We start from the raw sequence: 14,938 nt of genomic DNA, 5'->3' as shown, positions 1-14,938 counted from the left end.
AATTGTTATTAATTATAACATGTTAATGGTTGCTCTTTTTGAAAATAGAAGGCTTAATTAATTTTTAATTAAAATGTAATATTACAAAAAATCCCAGAGGTATGCATAATTTATGCTTCTGATCATCTTCCTCCAACTTTAAAACATATATACCCAATCTAATATATACATTTGATATTGCATAAAATCGGAGGTTTATATATTTGACTTATCTAGTTACTTGCGTATAAATATGAAAAATCAGCAGTAATGCATTTCCGTAAACGAGGATCTACAATACAGGTCGGATTACAAATACCTTGGTGTTATATTCCATGAAAAGCTTACTCTCCAAAATAATGCCGATACTTTATCAAAAGCAGGAGGACGTGCTTTCGGAGGGATGGTTTCCAAAATTCGTCAAAATAAAGAAATAGGGATTTCAACTTTCGAAAAGACTTTCTGAATTATGCAGTAGGCTTGCTAACGCAAAGGGACGTAACTCGAGTTTCTCTATTTTTATGTGTCTCTGACGTCATGCACATTTTTGACATCGAGGGTGGTTGTCTTTTACGGCTTATTTCTAAATGAATACGAACGATGTGTTCCGAATAACTACGGAACTATTTTAAGAAATGTTCCCGCCACATGCCTTTAGCTGGAAAGACCGTAAAGCACATGTTACAACGAAAAAAACCGAGGGAGAAAGTGAACGGTAAGTGTGTTTAAACTCTCATAATGTGGAGGCACCCATCTAACTATAATATTTTAAACATGTTATGCTTCTTGTTGCTATTTATAATAAAAAACAGATAGTAAACGCAAGACAATATCTGTATTTTAACGAAAAATTAAGTGGAATGTTCATGGCCTCGTTTTCGTTCAGCAATGGCGGCTTCCATTGCAAGCATCATTTTCGTAATCATTTCAGCCTTTATTAACTTCCAAAATATTTTTTTATCTGTTAAAATTGAAGTATCTGAACTTGTTTTTCATGCCATTAAAACTGTAATAGTATAGAGTGGCTTTAATGAATATTACATGGTTTTACAAAAATGACAACAGAGAAAATTCGAAATCATGTTATACTGCATATAGTCATATGTTAAATTCATGAGACAGTCAGACGATGAGTAAATTAAATGATGTGTGATTAATAGTAGGTGTTTTAAGTTTTTAAATAATAACTGCATTTACACTTCATCACTGAAACAAAGAGCAATTAACCATTTTAATTTCACTAAAGCCGCAGAACTCATATACATGTATTCATATAATATATAATATATAAAATTATTATGTATGTATGTATATATAATTATAATGATTTAATTTTTAAACTCATTAAATCATTTAAGTTATTTTAAAGGTTTATATAGCTTATGATGTCCTGTGCTTTATTTCAGACATGCTAATAGGTACTTTGAAAAGATTTTTCATGGAACCCGAATGGTACTACAGACAATATTAATACTGTTCCCTGTTAATTTTGGAAGGTAACAATTTTTCAAAGTCTTGCTGAGTTTTTCCCGTGTATCAATTAACTTATAATAGCATCGAAATACTAGAAATATTTTTATTTTCAGACACTGAGCAAAACAACCAAGTAAAGGCCATTGGAAGAAAAGCCTGTCGACCAGACCAGCTGATCATAATTAATTTGTTAATTAAGAAATAAATTAAAGTTTTTTGTTGAAAAATTCACATTGCATCTTGTTATTTTATCATTTGACTTGAGTTTTGTATCAAAAATTTTTTTTTCTCAGTTATGGAAAGGTGTGAAAATGAAGGTGACATTTTGCCTCTAAAAATAGAATTGTAGGCATAAAAATGGCAAATTTCAATTATTTTTAAAAAATCATGGATGTTGGAAATTTTCAAATACAATGCATTTTTGCTTTATTAAAAGGTAACAGAACAGAAATATGTAATGATTTTGATCCCAGAATTTTATTTTAAAATCTGCTTGGCAAGCCTATATGCAGCACCAGTTTTGGACTATTGTAGTGAAATATGGGGTCTTCGAAACTATCACTGCATTGAGATGGTACAGAATCGCGCACTTTGTTACTACATGGGGGTTCACAGATTTACACCGATACCAGAACTACATGGAGAATTCAGTTGGAAGCTGCCTTTCCATAGACACTGCACTAACGCTGTAACCTTTCTTTTAACAAATTTTCCTAGGCAGACGTCAAAATATTTAAACCTTTCATACATGCACAGGCAATCTCTAATGCCATGCGTAATATTTGTGTATAATTCCAATCTTCATTTCATATATTGATTTCCTGCGTTTTGATTGGACGAGAACACGTTCCAGAAAATTTTTACACATCGATAAATTCTTTCAATCAGAACTACTTTCTTGATGACACTACTAGGTTATCGTATAAACAATGAAAGCAGTTATTCCTGGGTCTGTTCTGGCTAAATAATGAATACAAGAAACTTTAAATTTATTTAATTAGGGCTTAAACAAAACTAGCAACATACTAGACTGCCTAACTGATGGACGCCGTGAAAATGTTTATGTCACTGTCCGATCACGAGTGTGAATTTTAAAAATCGCTGTCTCAACGTTCATACGTAGAAAATAACTTTAATAAGCTCAGTCTGTATCGTTTTGACAAACTGAAAGAAAAGAAACGTACCTCAAACTCTTGCCCTATTAGCATCAAATTCATATTTACTTTCTATATTGTTCCTCAATATTTGAATAAACAAGTGCAAATTGAAGGCGTCGTCGGTCTGCAACTTTCGCTATGAGAGTTGTTGTTTATGTCAACATGGCCATGGTCAAAGACGAACTATTCTGAAGTAAACTCGTAATTACGATATTTGTTGACTTAAACAACATTCGATTAGTTGTTATAAGTTCATTTATCGATTGTTTTGACAATTTAAGTTGAACTCTATCGAAATTCATCTCGATTACGTTCCTTTACGGTAAAATGTATTCCTACGCCGTCCAGAAATAACGGATTGTATGGAGGCCTCAAAGAGAAATAATTTAAATATTTTTAAAAATTCGATATTGGAATTATAAGAATTAAACGTTCTTTTTGAAAAAATTATCGATGTGTAAACTCTTGACATTTTACTCACAAACTTAACATAAAAGTGCTTCGCACTTTTATTTAGTTTGTGAGTAAAATGTCAAGAGTTTACACATCGATAATTTTTTCAAAAAGAACGTTTAATCCCATAATATATTTCATATATTTTGTTAAAAGTGACATATAGGTCCGATGGTCCATCTTTTTGAGCGAGGGTGTCTTAATTATATATTTGTCTACATTTTAAATGTCTAAGTCTACAATTTTATTTCACAATGAAATGGAAATATAAGGAATCACTGTCTAGTTTGAAGAGTATGCCAGGGACATCAACAAAAGTGGGAAACATGGGATAATTCAATATATATTAATGTATACTGAATGTGAATTTTTTGTATTCTTTTCACCCGAGATGGATTTCACGGAAATTTAATCAAAATTCTTGGTTTTATCTTATTTTCATAATCTCAAATTATATTTGATTAATATTAAAGCAACTAGAGTTTGGAGTTAAACATACTCATCCCCTTTTGCTAACTTCCGAGAAACAATATCTTCAGGCCCCAGATCTATATTTAGATATTCCACCCCAATCACTTATTGCTTTTTACTTTTGTAACGTGAAGCGGTCACCCATCCAAGGGTTAAACAGGCTCGCCGTTGCTTAACTTGCCTGAAATAGAGGGAGACTCTACCGCATCACCAGAAAAGCTAGCTCACTAGCGAGGCAGTATAAGTTCCCTAAATACTGAACAAACTGACATTTAAAATAAAATATGTCCAGAGTTTAAAATCTATGAAAAAAAAATAAACAGATTTAATTGTTGATTTCAATTTTAAAAACAAGCAAAACATGCTTGCGATCTTTTGTATGCTTCCTCAGTTGAGGTATACGGAAGCCCGTTGAGGCCAGTTCAGAGACAGAAATATTTTTTATTGCGTTTAAACGCAATAATTATTGCGTTTAATCGCAAAACTTTGCGTTTAATCGCAATAATTATTGCGTTTAAACGCAAAACTTTGCGTTTAATCGCAATAATCATTGCGTTTAAACGCAAAACACTTTGCGTTTAATCGCAAAAGATTGCGATTAAACGCAATCTTTTGCGATTAAACGCAATGATATTGCGATTAAACGCAATAACTATTGCGATTAAACGCAATAATATTTTTGTGTTTAATCGCAATAATTATTGCGTTTAATCGCAATAATTATTGCATTTAATCGCAATAATATTGCGTTTAATCGCAAAAATTATTGCGTTTAATCGCAATCATTATTGCGTTTAAACGCAATAATTTTTTGCGTTTAATCGCAATAAAGTTTTGCGTTTAATCGCAATAATTATTTGCATTAAAACACAGTAATTTGTTGCATTTGAATACAAAACTCTTTGCATTTTATCGCTATAATCCTTCCTTTTAAGGATTCATTTTTGCATTTAAACACAATGATTCAGTGCTGTAGCTTAAAATCAAACATCGGCTTGCCAAAAATTATTATGAATACTATGGTCTGATTCTTTAAAGAAGAACCGTTTGCTTCTGTGTATTTTTGCAAAATGTTGCAGTGTGTGAGATTTGAAGTTTAACAATGGTATCCTAAGTAAACAACCAGGGTTTCTTAAACCTATTAGAATCCAACACTTTAAAGCAGCCATGATTAGTCTATTCCTTAGGTATCAAATTAGCACTGCAAATTAGCAAAGCAAAGTAAGAATGTTTCAGTGGTATAAATAGCCATATCAATTTGGTAGTACAAATCGATCAATCTGTTTTCATTTAAATTCTTTTGATTTTATATGATTCCATCTCCTAGATTTTCGTGTTCTCCTGTTTATTATATGTGATCAAAGGAAAGATTGTGAATATACAGGAATATAGACATCTATACATGCCAAAGCTTTATTTCATTTTAAGGTTGTCTTTGTTTTACAGACCGACAATTTTCTCCTCTTTAAATCCATACCATGATTTAATCTTTCAGAAAATTTTTGTTCAGAAGAATCTGATTCTATGTATAATGCTTAACAATACACAATTCTACTCGTAAGTTAATGTGCAAAAGAAAAAAGAAACGAATATCAGCGTGGATCCATTGCACTCTTCAAAATCAATAGAAATGAATGCTTTTAAATACAAAGATTATTGCGTTTAAATGCAAAATATATTGCGTTTAATCGCAAAAGTTTTGCGTTTAATCGCAATAATTATTGCGTTTAAACGCAAAAATTATTGCGATTAAACGCAATACTTTTGGCGATTAAACGCAAAAAAATTATTGCGATTTAACGCAATAATTATTGCGATTTAACGCAATAATTATTGCGATTTAACGCAATAACTATTGCGTTTAATCGCAATATTATTGCGTTTAATCGCAAAAGATTGCGTTTAATCGCAATCTTTTGCGATTAAACGCAAAGTCTTTTGCGATTAAACGCAATGATTATTGCAATTAAACGCAAAGTTTTGCGTTTAAACGCAATAATTATTGCGATTAAACGCAAAGTTTTGCGATTAAACGCAATAATTATTGCGATTAAACGCAATAAAAAATATTTTTCCCTCTTATCTGGCCTCAACGGGCTTCCGTAGAGGTAGAAATGATATCTATTTATATTACTAGAAACCATAATTTTAAAATCTGAAATTAACATTTTGAATGTACATGTATATGCAGTGCTCGAAGACGGGACTGGACGACTATTATTATGCAATATAAATAAGAAATGGCAGGTGTCAGTATTTATGCGTGGATCCGAATCCTGTAATAATTTATATACGTACACATGTGCGTATATGTGTACCCCTCGGAAAACAGCTCTGAGGGTGAATCTTACAATAGATTTTCTATCCTCTGCATGTGTATAGAGTGGTTCGAACATTCTCTGTGCGCCGAAGTAAACAATGGTTGAATATATGTGCCCCTCTATCATACCTAATATATGCGATTTCCATGCATTAGCAATATGGGATTCAAATTATATATATAGAATAAAATGTATAAAATTTACTCTATCGAATAGCAATGTAGCATGTTGTTATACCATCTGACACAACACAAAACGTTTGATAATTGATAGTTAAATCTTTCAATTAAAAAAAAATCATGGAAATAAAAAATAAATAAACTGATGTTTCAAGCACGTGGTCTCGTTTTTCAAACGGGGAGTTAGACAATTGATTTTTATTTTTTACTTACGTGGACTGGAAAAGTTGACAAGCAAAAAAAAAAAAACAAAACAAAACAAAAAAAAAACAACAACAAAAATCAACATTGCCCAAACTCGAAAATCCTAATTTTTTTTTTTTTGGGGGGGGGGGGGGTGTTAGAGGCCACTTTTTCAGATGCCAACTTCTTTCCGTACCATTTTTTTTTTGCATACAATTCTACATTTCCCTTATATTACTTTACCGTAGTATTAACCGGGGGGGGGGGGGGGTAACTGTACTTCAATGAACATTTTCAATAGAAAAAGTAACATAATTATGCTTGTGACGGTAAATTAATCATAAGAAAAAAAAATCATTAATTTGAAAATAGACCAGATTGAGCAGTTAATATACATTTGATATAAGAAAATTTAAAAATTCAAAAAAAAATAAATAAATAAATCTACTGCAGTTGGGTTATCATCTATTCGGACTGAACACTAGGTCAAAGTCAATTCGGCCTTTTAGTGAACACTTGGTCAAAGTCAAATGAGCGCTTTACAAGAAGACCACCTGTCTGGATGTCATGGAAGTAAGTTAACTTTTTTTTAACAAGGGTTAATTCACGCAAGTTTTTAAATCAGTTTGATTGATTTAGCGTGTGTGAATTACTTCATTTACATCATCCCCATGTCCATTGGAATTCTGCTGTCAGTCAGTGTCTGAAGAAAGTTTGTGCACGAATCTGATGAGTGATGTAAGTAGGCCCTATATTACTAGCCTATTACACTGTATTAGCATGCTATGAATTTAATTGGGGGTTATTTCTGGCAAAATGGAATCAGGGTGCTGTATGTGGTAGATATTACCACATAGAGACTGGAGATTTTTGGGGTGTATACATGGTCAAAAATGAAATTCTTATCACGTTTATTAGTGTACTGTAATATATTGTCAAATTGATAAGTCAGGTTTTAAAGTTTTAGAATTTATTGTAAGTCCAAAAATATGAAATTCACAAACATAATTTTAGAACAAATTTTGTAGATAGAACAAACTGAATTTTACAAAGGTAATTCCTAAATTGACTCACATACAAACTCACTCACATCTAATCTTTGACAACTCCGCCCACTTTCGTACTGACCAACCAATTAAATTAAGGATAGAAAATTGCAAGAACAGGGGAATTCGTATGACATTAATTTACAACACTGAAATTAGGTAGAGCTAAGCATAACAAATTCAAAGAACACGATCCTAAGATCTAACCATAAAGTTGATAACAAGTATGAGTAAATGACATTGATATCGTGAGACAGGAAAGAGATGTCAAGAATTAGATATTGGTAACATGTGCAAATTGCATTCACTAAACATCAAATGAAAACAATTAACTTTCAACTTCAGATGTCAAACAAGACCGAAAAGTAATAATCAATTATATAAAAATACATTCATAATTAATAATTTGTCATTTAGAAACCCTTATTACCCATAATCATAACATCCGCCCACAGAAAATAAAATTGTAACACAATTTTACATGGGGTTAATAAATGCAAATTAATGTTTAAAAAAAAATGAATAAAAATGAGGATTACACAGAAAAAAAATAAACAAGTGTCACATACAATCTACAACATGAGTAAAAACTCAAAACAATGTTCTCGTACTTGCGCTTTTCAGTAAAGCTGTACATTAGAAACATATTAAATTGTAATTGTAAAAAGAGGTATAACCCGTAATGACACAAATGATTGAAAAGTAATACATGTATCCTTCTATCATGTAAGTAGCATGGTTTACAAAACAATTACCATACACGGAGACATTGATATACAGCAGCTAAAATAATTACTTAGATAAATGATGACTTCGAAACAGCCACAATCAAACAGTAATTAATAGCAGAGCTTGTAAAGACTGCTCCATCACAATGTCGGTCACTCGACTTAATTAGATTATCTCCTCAGCACCACGAGATGAGCTCCTGCAGTTAAATAAGTAGAGCAAATTACTTTCTCGGACACAATGCTGTGCTCAATTTTCATGTGAAACATAATTCACTGCAAATAGTAATGATCTCACCCAATCATAAAATAAAATGAAAAATCTATACAAGGCGCCGCAATGAAAAAAATGAAAAAAAAAAAACAAAATTTAAAACAAAATCAACTAACAAGAATTAAAAAAACTACACATAATAATGTACAACATAGGATTTGTGGCTCAAGTAATAAAGGGAGGGGGTCTTTTTTGAATAGCTTCCCTGGCTTTGGCATTTAAATAAGAAGGCGCAACCCAAAACGCATTATCCGCAGGTTCGCCTGAAATCTGGATCAGATACTGCAATCCTTTGGGAGAGTATCGCTGACCTAGGATTTTCTTGACTCTGTGAAACCCATCACTGTCAGAAGATGCCGTGTAGGTGACAATATTCCACGGGTCCACATGATTCATGTGATTGTCATCCCGGAAACGAAGTGGTTTCTTGATTATCCGTTGAGGGCGCTTTGGATATGTTAACTCTGGAACGTCCCGTTGTGTCGTTACCACGTCAGTTTGACTACTTTGGTCTTTCTGTGTGACTTGTCTTGCAGACACAACACTGAAAAAATCTGAAGGGGTAGGCTCCCGGACAAAAGCTTTCTTAACACGATTGATGTGAACTATGTTATCTAGCGCTTTGCTAGTGACTGGGTCCTTGAGTAGCACAGTGTGTGCACTTGGGATATTGTGTACAACATAGGGTCCGGAAAATTGGTTTTGAAGCTTGTGTGCGTTCTCCTTTTGCACAAACACATAGTCGTTCTTCTGTAATGTTAAGGGCCTAAGGTTGGTATTTGCATTGTTTAACATTGTGTCTTTGGCTTTCTGAACATTTCCCATTATTTCTGTGCGAATGATGTTTATTTTACTCAATTTTCCTCGAAGAAATGTAGCTATATCCTTGGGAATTTCCATTGGTTCTGTATGATAGTTGACAAGTGGAAATTTTGGTCGACACCCGAATACAATCTCATAGGGAGAATATCCCAGACTAGTGTTGACGGAACAATTAATGGAAAATACAACGGATGATAAGTAATTTTCCCAGTTGCTTTTGTCTGGAGATGTGTAAGATGTTAGTCTCTCAGCAAGTGTCGCATGTATCCGTTCACAGGCTCCAAGGCAATGGTGCGCAAAGGCCGGAGTAAATTGTTGGGCGATATGCAACATCTTGCAGAGCTCGGACGTGACCTTGGCTATAAATTCACTTCCCTGGTCACTTATAACAGTACTACATACTCCATATGTCGTAATAAGCTTGAAAAATGCATGGGCGACAGTCATAGCATCTTTTGATTTGATAGGAAAAGCAACGAAATATTTACTAAACATGTCAACAGCCGTGAAGATGTAGGTGCTTCCCTGGGTAGATAGGGGTAGTGGTCCATACAAATCAATTTCCCAAACATCAAAAGGTGCAGTTGGTGTGGGATAGGAAGTAACACCAGATTTAGTAGGCATTCGAGAAATTTTTCGTTTTTGACAATGTTGGCAGGATCTTACATAATCGCTGACAATTGGAGACATCTTCTGGAAAAAATAATGTTCCTTAATTTTGTCTAGAGTGTCCTGAATGCCACTATGAGCAGCCAGCGGGGAGTCATGATGCATATATAAAAGGTCTTGAATCATTTCGTGTGGGACCACTAGTTGATATTTGTTTAGCGTTTTGGCTGTCTTTGATTTTGCATGACGAGAGTGAAACAGCATGCCATCAATTAATGCGTAATCTGAGTGTTTCAAGAGAATGTCTCTGGCCAGTTTTTGTGAGTCTGGGAGTATGCCATTTTCAATGTAATTTATCAGATCTTTTAGCTCTGGGTCACTGTGTTGTTTCTTTATGACATCTGATTTAAGAAAGGTGGTGTTTTTAAAATAATCAGTGTTTTCATTATCAACGGACACAGGTTGCTCCCGAACACTTGTGGGTCGTCTGCTTCAGTAGCACGTTGATAACAAATATTTTGTTCAGCACAGCTGGAACTGTCAATTTCGGTAGTCTTATCGAATGGTTCAGAACAGACGATGACCTCAGGTGAACTTTGCAATTTACTGTGGGCCTTGTCAGACTTAGATCGCCGCCGCTTCTTACGTAATGGCAACCGAAAATCGTCTTCGGTATCAGCGTCATAATCACATCTAGAAGCCTTGATGAAATTAACTTCTGGATTACCGGGAAACAGTGTGTGTAAGTCCTGTCCGTTAGGTAATTTCACCGATGTTGGCGTCTGTGGGACATAGGGGAAATGCGGATCATCTTCCTCTGGACTCGATTCTAGGATTGTAGAGAATGCTGGATTCCTGGACAACGCATCTGCCACACACATTTCTGAAGCTGGTTTATATTTGATGTCGATGTCGAATTGCTGCAGAATTGCTAGCCATCTTTCGTAAATTGCACCTTTTAACTGCTTTTGGAATAGGGGTTTAGGGCTTGATGATCGCACTCAACGATACAGTGTCTTCCACGTATGTAAGGCGCACAGTCTAATACCGCAGTTACCATTCCTAAAAGCTCAAGTTTAGGGCCATAGGAGCGTTGCCATTGCGCGAGTCCTTTGGAACCAAATCTGACAACTTTTGAACTACCGTCCTCATGGATTTGATATAACATGTATCCCAATCCGCGACATGATGTGTCCACTGCAAGTCGAAATTCCAAGTCGTAACGAGGAAAACTGAGAACAGGCGAATTCTTCAGGAGCTTTTTGAGTTAATTAAATGCTGACGTTTGTTCAGAAGTCCAGTTAAACTTGGCATTTTTCTTCATTAACTTGAGTATAGGTTGTGCAATGGCGCTATAATTTGGTATGAATTTTCTAAACCAATTAAATAGTCCCATGATTCGCCGTAACTCTTTAATGTTAGTTGGAGGGGGATAGTTCATAATCAATTCAACTTTGTTGGTGGGAGGTTGAATTCCATCTGTAGATATCGCATGTCCGAGAAAAACACACTTGCGTTGCGCAAAATGACATTTTGATGGTTGAAGTTTAAGTCCTGCAGAATGAAGACGACCAAACACTTCCTGAAGATCTGCAAGGTGTTGCTCAAAAGTTTCGGAACAAATGAGAACATCGTCCAAATAACACAATACTGACTTGAATGTACATGTAAGACCACGAAGGACCTTGTCCATCAACAACTGGAAACTATTTGGAGAGGTTTTTAGTCCCATGGGAAGTCGTAGAAACTTAAATGTGCCATAACAAGTATTGAAAGCTGTGTACTTTGTTGAATCTTCAGAGATAGGCATCTGGAAAAATCCTTTGCTCATATCTATGGAAGAGATAAAGTTCGGCACTTTGTCTGTAAATGATTCTGTAAGTTCCTGTAAGTCAGGGATATTGTATCGGAACTCTTGCGTCACAGAATTAAGGTAGCGAAAATCACAACAAAACCTGTAGTATGACAAACACTGATCTTTAGTTAAGTTGTTTAACTTCCCCTTTGGTTTGTTTTGTTTGGATACTAACACAATAGGACTTGTGATAGGGACATTTTCACTTTCTTGAACAGGTGCAATAATATTCTGTCTCAAGAGATCATCAAGCTGGTGACGCAACACTTGTTTCTTATCTGGTGGTAATCGGTATGGTCGGTGATGTTTAGGTTGCGCATTGGGCTTAAGATGAATCTGATGTTCTACAACACGTGTAAGACCTATGTCAGGGTTTTCCTTTGTAACAAACAAGGATTTGTTTTTAATTAAACACTCTGTTAATGACTTTTTGTCGCTGACACTCAATTCATCGTCAAAGTTAAAAGAAACACGCACGCTAACTCTCGATTCCCGCCTACATTTTGGAACCATTTAATTCAATATGAATAGCAATTTGGCCATAAAATCTTTATTTGATACAAAGAACAATTCAATGATAATTGATAAATCGTCTAAATACCAGCGCTAAACAGTAAATTATCCATAATTCCAACTCTTGAAAAAAGGGGGGTAGACGATATTTTCCATTGAAATCTGAGTTTCAAGCATCACCGTATTTTGAAATGGTCTTGGATATGATTAAATGTTCCTTATATCTTTTTTTATGTTTTAGGCAAATAAATAAAACATAAATATTTCAATAAAATATAATGTTTCAGTTATATATCTCTTTGAAATTGGTGGAAAATAAGCATTTTTATCGTTTTTTGTCAATAAACATATGTTCCCCCCCGTGTCACACAAAAAGCTTTGGTATGAATTTGTGAAATACCATTCCATATTACGTGTAAGAAGGAATTTTTGTGACACGGGGGGGAAAGATGTTTTAAAAATATTTTCCGTTTTCCATTGATTTCTATAGTGAAAAACACAAGTTTTACCAAAATTTTAGAGTTATCTCTCTTTGTTTTCCCAAATAAGTAATGTTTTATGAAAATTCATATAATTATCTATAAAAAAAATATCAAAAATTCATCGAATATGTTAACTTTTGAAAATTGACTTGGAGGTAGGCGGGAGAACAATACAGTGGCTGGAACGTTATTGTTGACAAACCAATCTTATAGAATCGTTCGTGCATCGTGCGTGATCGTTCGTGTACCGTGCAAGATCGTGCGTGTAACAGACTTAATCGTTTGCGATTTTAATCGTGCGTGAACGTGCGTTTAGAAACGTGTAAATTTCGTTTTGTTAGTTTTTATCGGAATGTGATCTGTGAAACAAGTATTTCGTTTATATTTCATTTTTAATCAAATAAAAAGAAATAAAGCGCAGTTTTTACATAATTGAATGCGGAACGAACTAACTATTGCTTGTAAACAAGCAATATAGTAAGTCGTACAATATTATGTTCTCGTCAAATAGCGTGACTTATTGTGATATACCGTACTAAGATGTTTTACTATATTTTTCTGAAGATCATTCTTGTTTGCTGCTAATTGTGGTAAGATATTTTTTTTTATTTTTCAAATAATAAAAAAAAGATATTTTTTCAAATAAATAAATATTTTTTTTTAAGCTAATATAAATGTTTAGTCGGCGAATGTCCATGTACGTCAGGCACGTGATTTTCGGGGTTCTGTTTAACAGTGTTTATCTCTGTAGCTTACTTTTAATTAATTTTGTAAAGTAAAACAATAATGTCGTTTTTCATGTTTTAAAGACTCATAAACATTTTGAAGTAAAGGAAACATATAGATATAACTTTTAAGTTAAGTCATTCTATGCCGCCATTTTTTCCTAACTTTTAAGTTAAGTCATTCTATGCCGCCATTTTTTCCCCAATCGTATCCCCCATTCTACATATTATGAAATCCAATTCAATCAAATTTTACTGTCCACCTACTACTATCTTCTGATAGAACAAAAAAATCCGTTTTCTTATGTCGGAGAATTATCTAAATAATTATTTATTATCTAAAATAATAATTAAAAAAAATTCTTACATGTATTTAGTACCAGAAATACCCATTTCTGTATTTTTTTTCAAAGTTGATGATATAATATATTTATTGATAATTTTTTGAATCTAAAATCAATATGAAGCCGCATTTCGTTTTTGAAATATCGATTCCTAGATAAAATGAACTATTTTGCGTGAAGAATCGTGCGTTTGCGTTAGCAATCGTGTAAAATCGTGTAACGTGTAGAATCGTGAACGTGAAAGATCGTTCGTGTATCAGGTTTAATCGTGCGTTAATCGTGCGGAATCGTGCGTGTAACGTGATCGTTCGTGTAAGTTGTCAACAATAACGTTCCAGCCACTGTACTATCGTTCGCAGTTCTTCAGCAAAAATTGTTCATTGGAATGTGTATTCACTGTTGGAGCGGACTTGGAGTCGGATAAAGTTACGTTTGCACACTCGACGGGTTTTTTTTTCCAAGTCTATCGTTTGAATATGGAACGAATTGTCAAGTGGTTTGAAATGAGCCAGAATTGATCCTTTATTTACAAAGACAGGTTCATCACCAGGGTTCAATATCTTAAGGGGGACTGAGCCGTTTGTAGAAATAGTAACAACTGATTTCACTAGAAGTAACCCTTTTTTCAAAAACAAATTATGTACAGAACAAACACCTGGTAAACCTATCATTTTTGTTTTGCTAACTTTGCCACTTATGAACATTTCTGACTTGGGTGGCACTGAAAAACTTGATCTACATCTAACTTTTGTACATTTGCTCTGACCTCTAAAAGTTACAAATTTGTCAAAATCTAACACAATCTTTTTAGAAATCAAATAACAAGTACCAAGTTTTAAAGGATGAGATGCACAATCTAAAATATATACAAAAATTGAATGTACTTTAGACGAACAAGATGTCTGCACTGAGATACTGGCTATCCCAAAGACGCAAACAGACTGATTATTGGCCAATTTGACAGTCTGCTCACTGCACGATCGAACATTTGATTTACTGTTAACTGGTAATTTATCAAAGAGAGACTTTGAAATGATATTGATACTACTACCAGTATCTAACAGTGCAGTAACTTGCATACCTTGGATCTTGACTGGCATGTACATAAATTCCCCAGCACTATTTTCATCACATTCACTCTCACTATTTACACTTTCACAAAACACATTTTCACAATCTGAAATGTCGGCACTATCACTTTCACCGCCACAGGCTGTGGGTGCCTTTTGCAGACTGGGCGCGGTTAGTTTCCCGCAACGGTGACCTTTTTACAGGCCGCAGCACTATGTCCGTTTTGCTTACAGATCTGGCACAATATGGATGG

At 34.1% G+C, this 14,938-nt stretch overlaps 1 long non-coding RNA gene across 1 annotated transcript; it reads left to right on the top strand.

Annotated features, from left to right (window-relative positions):
* Positions 1 to 453: 453 nt before the first annotated feature.
* LOC134237447 (uncharacterized) lies at positions 454 to 1,683 on the top strand. Its single transcript, XR_009985829.1, has 3 exons — positions 454 to 694; positions 1,386 to 1,475; positions 1,566 to 1,683. It is a non-coding gene; the product is annotated as an uncharacterized LOC134237447 (long non-coding RNA).
* Positions 1,684 to 14,938: the final 13,255 nt, after the last annotated feature.

Source organism: Saccostrea cucullata, unplaced genomic scaffold (assembly GCF_032062105.1).
Source record: "Saccostrea cucullata isolate Sc308-1 unplaced genomic scaffold, CSIRO_AGI_Scuc_v1 ctg10076, whole genome shotgun sequence".
NCBI classification, from domain to species: Eukaryota; Metazoa; Mollusca; class Bivalvia; order Ostreida; family Ostreidae; genus Saccostrea; species Saccostrea cuccullata.
This window is presented reverse-complemented; position numbering and strand designations above follow the sequence as displayed.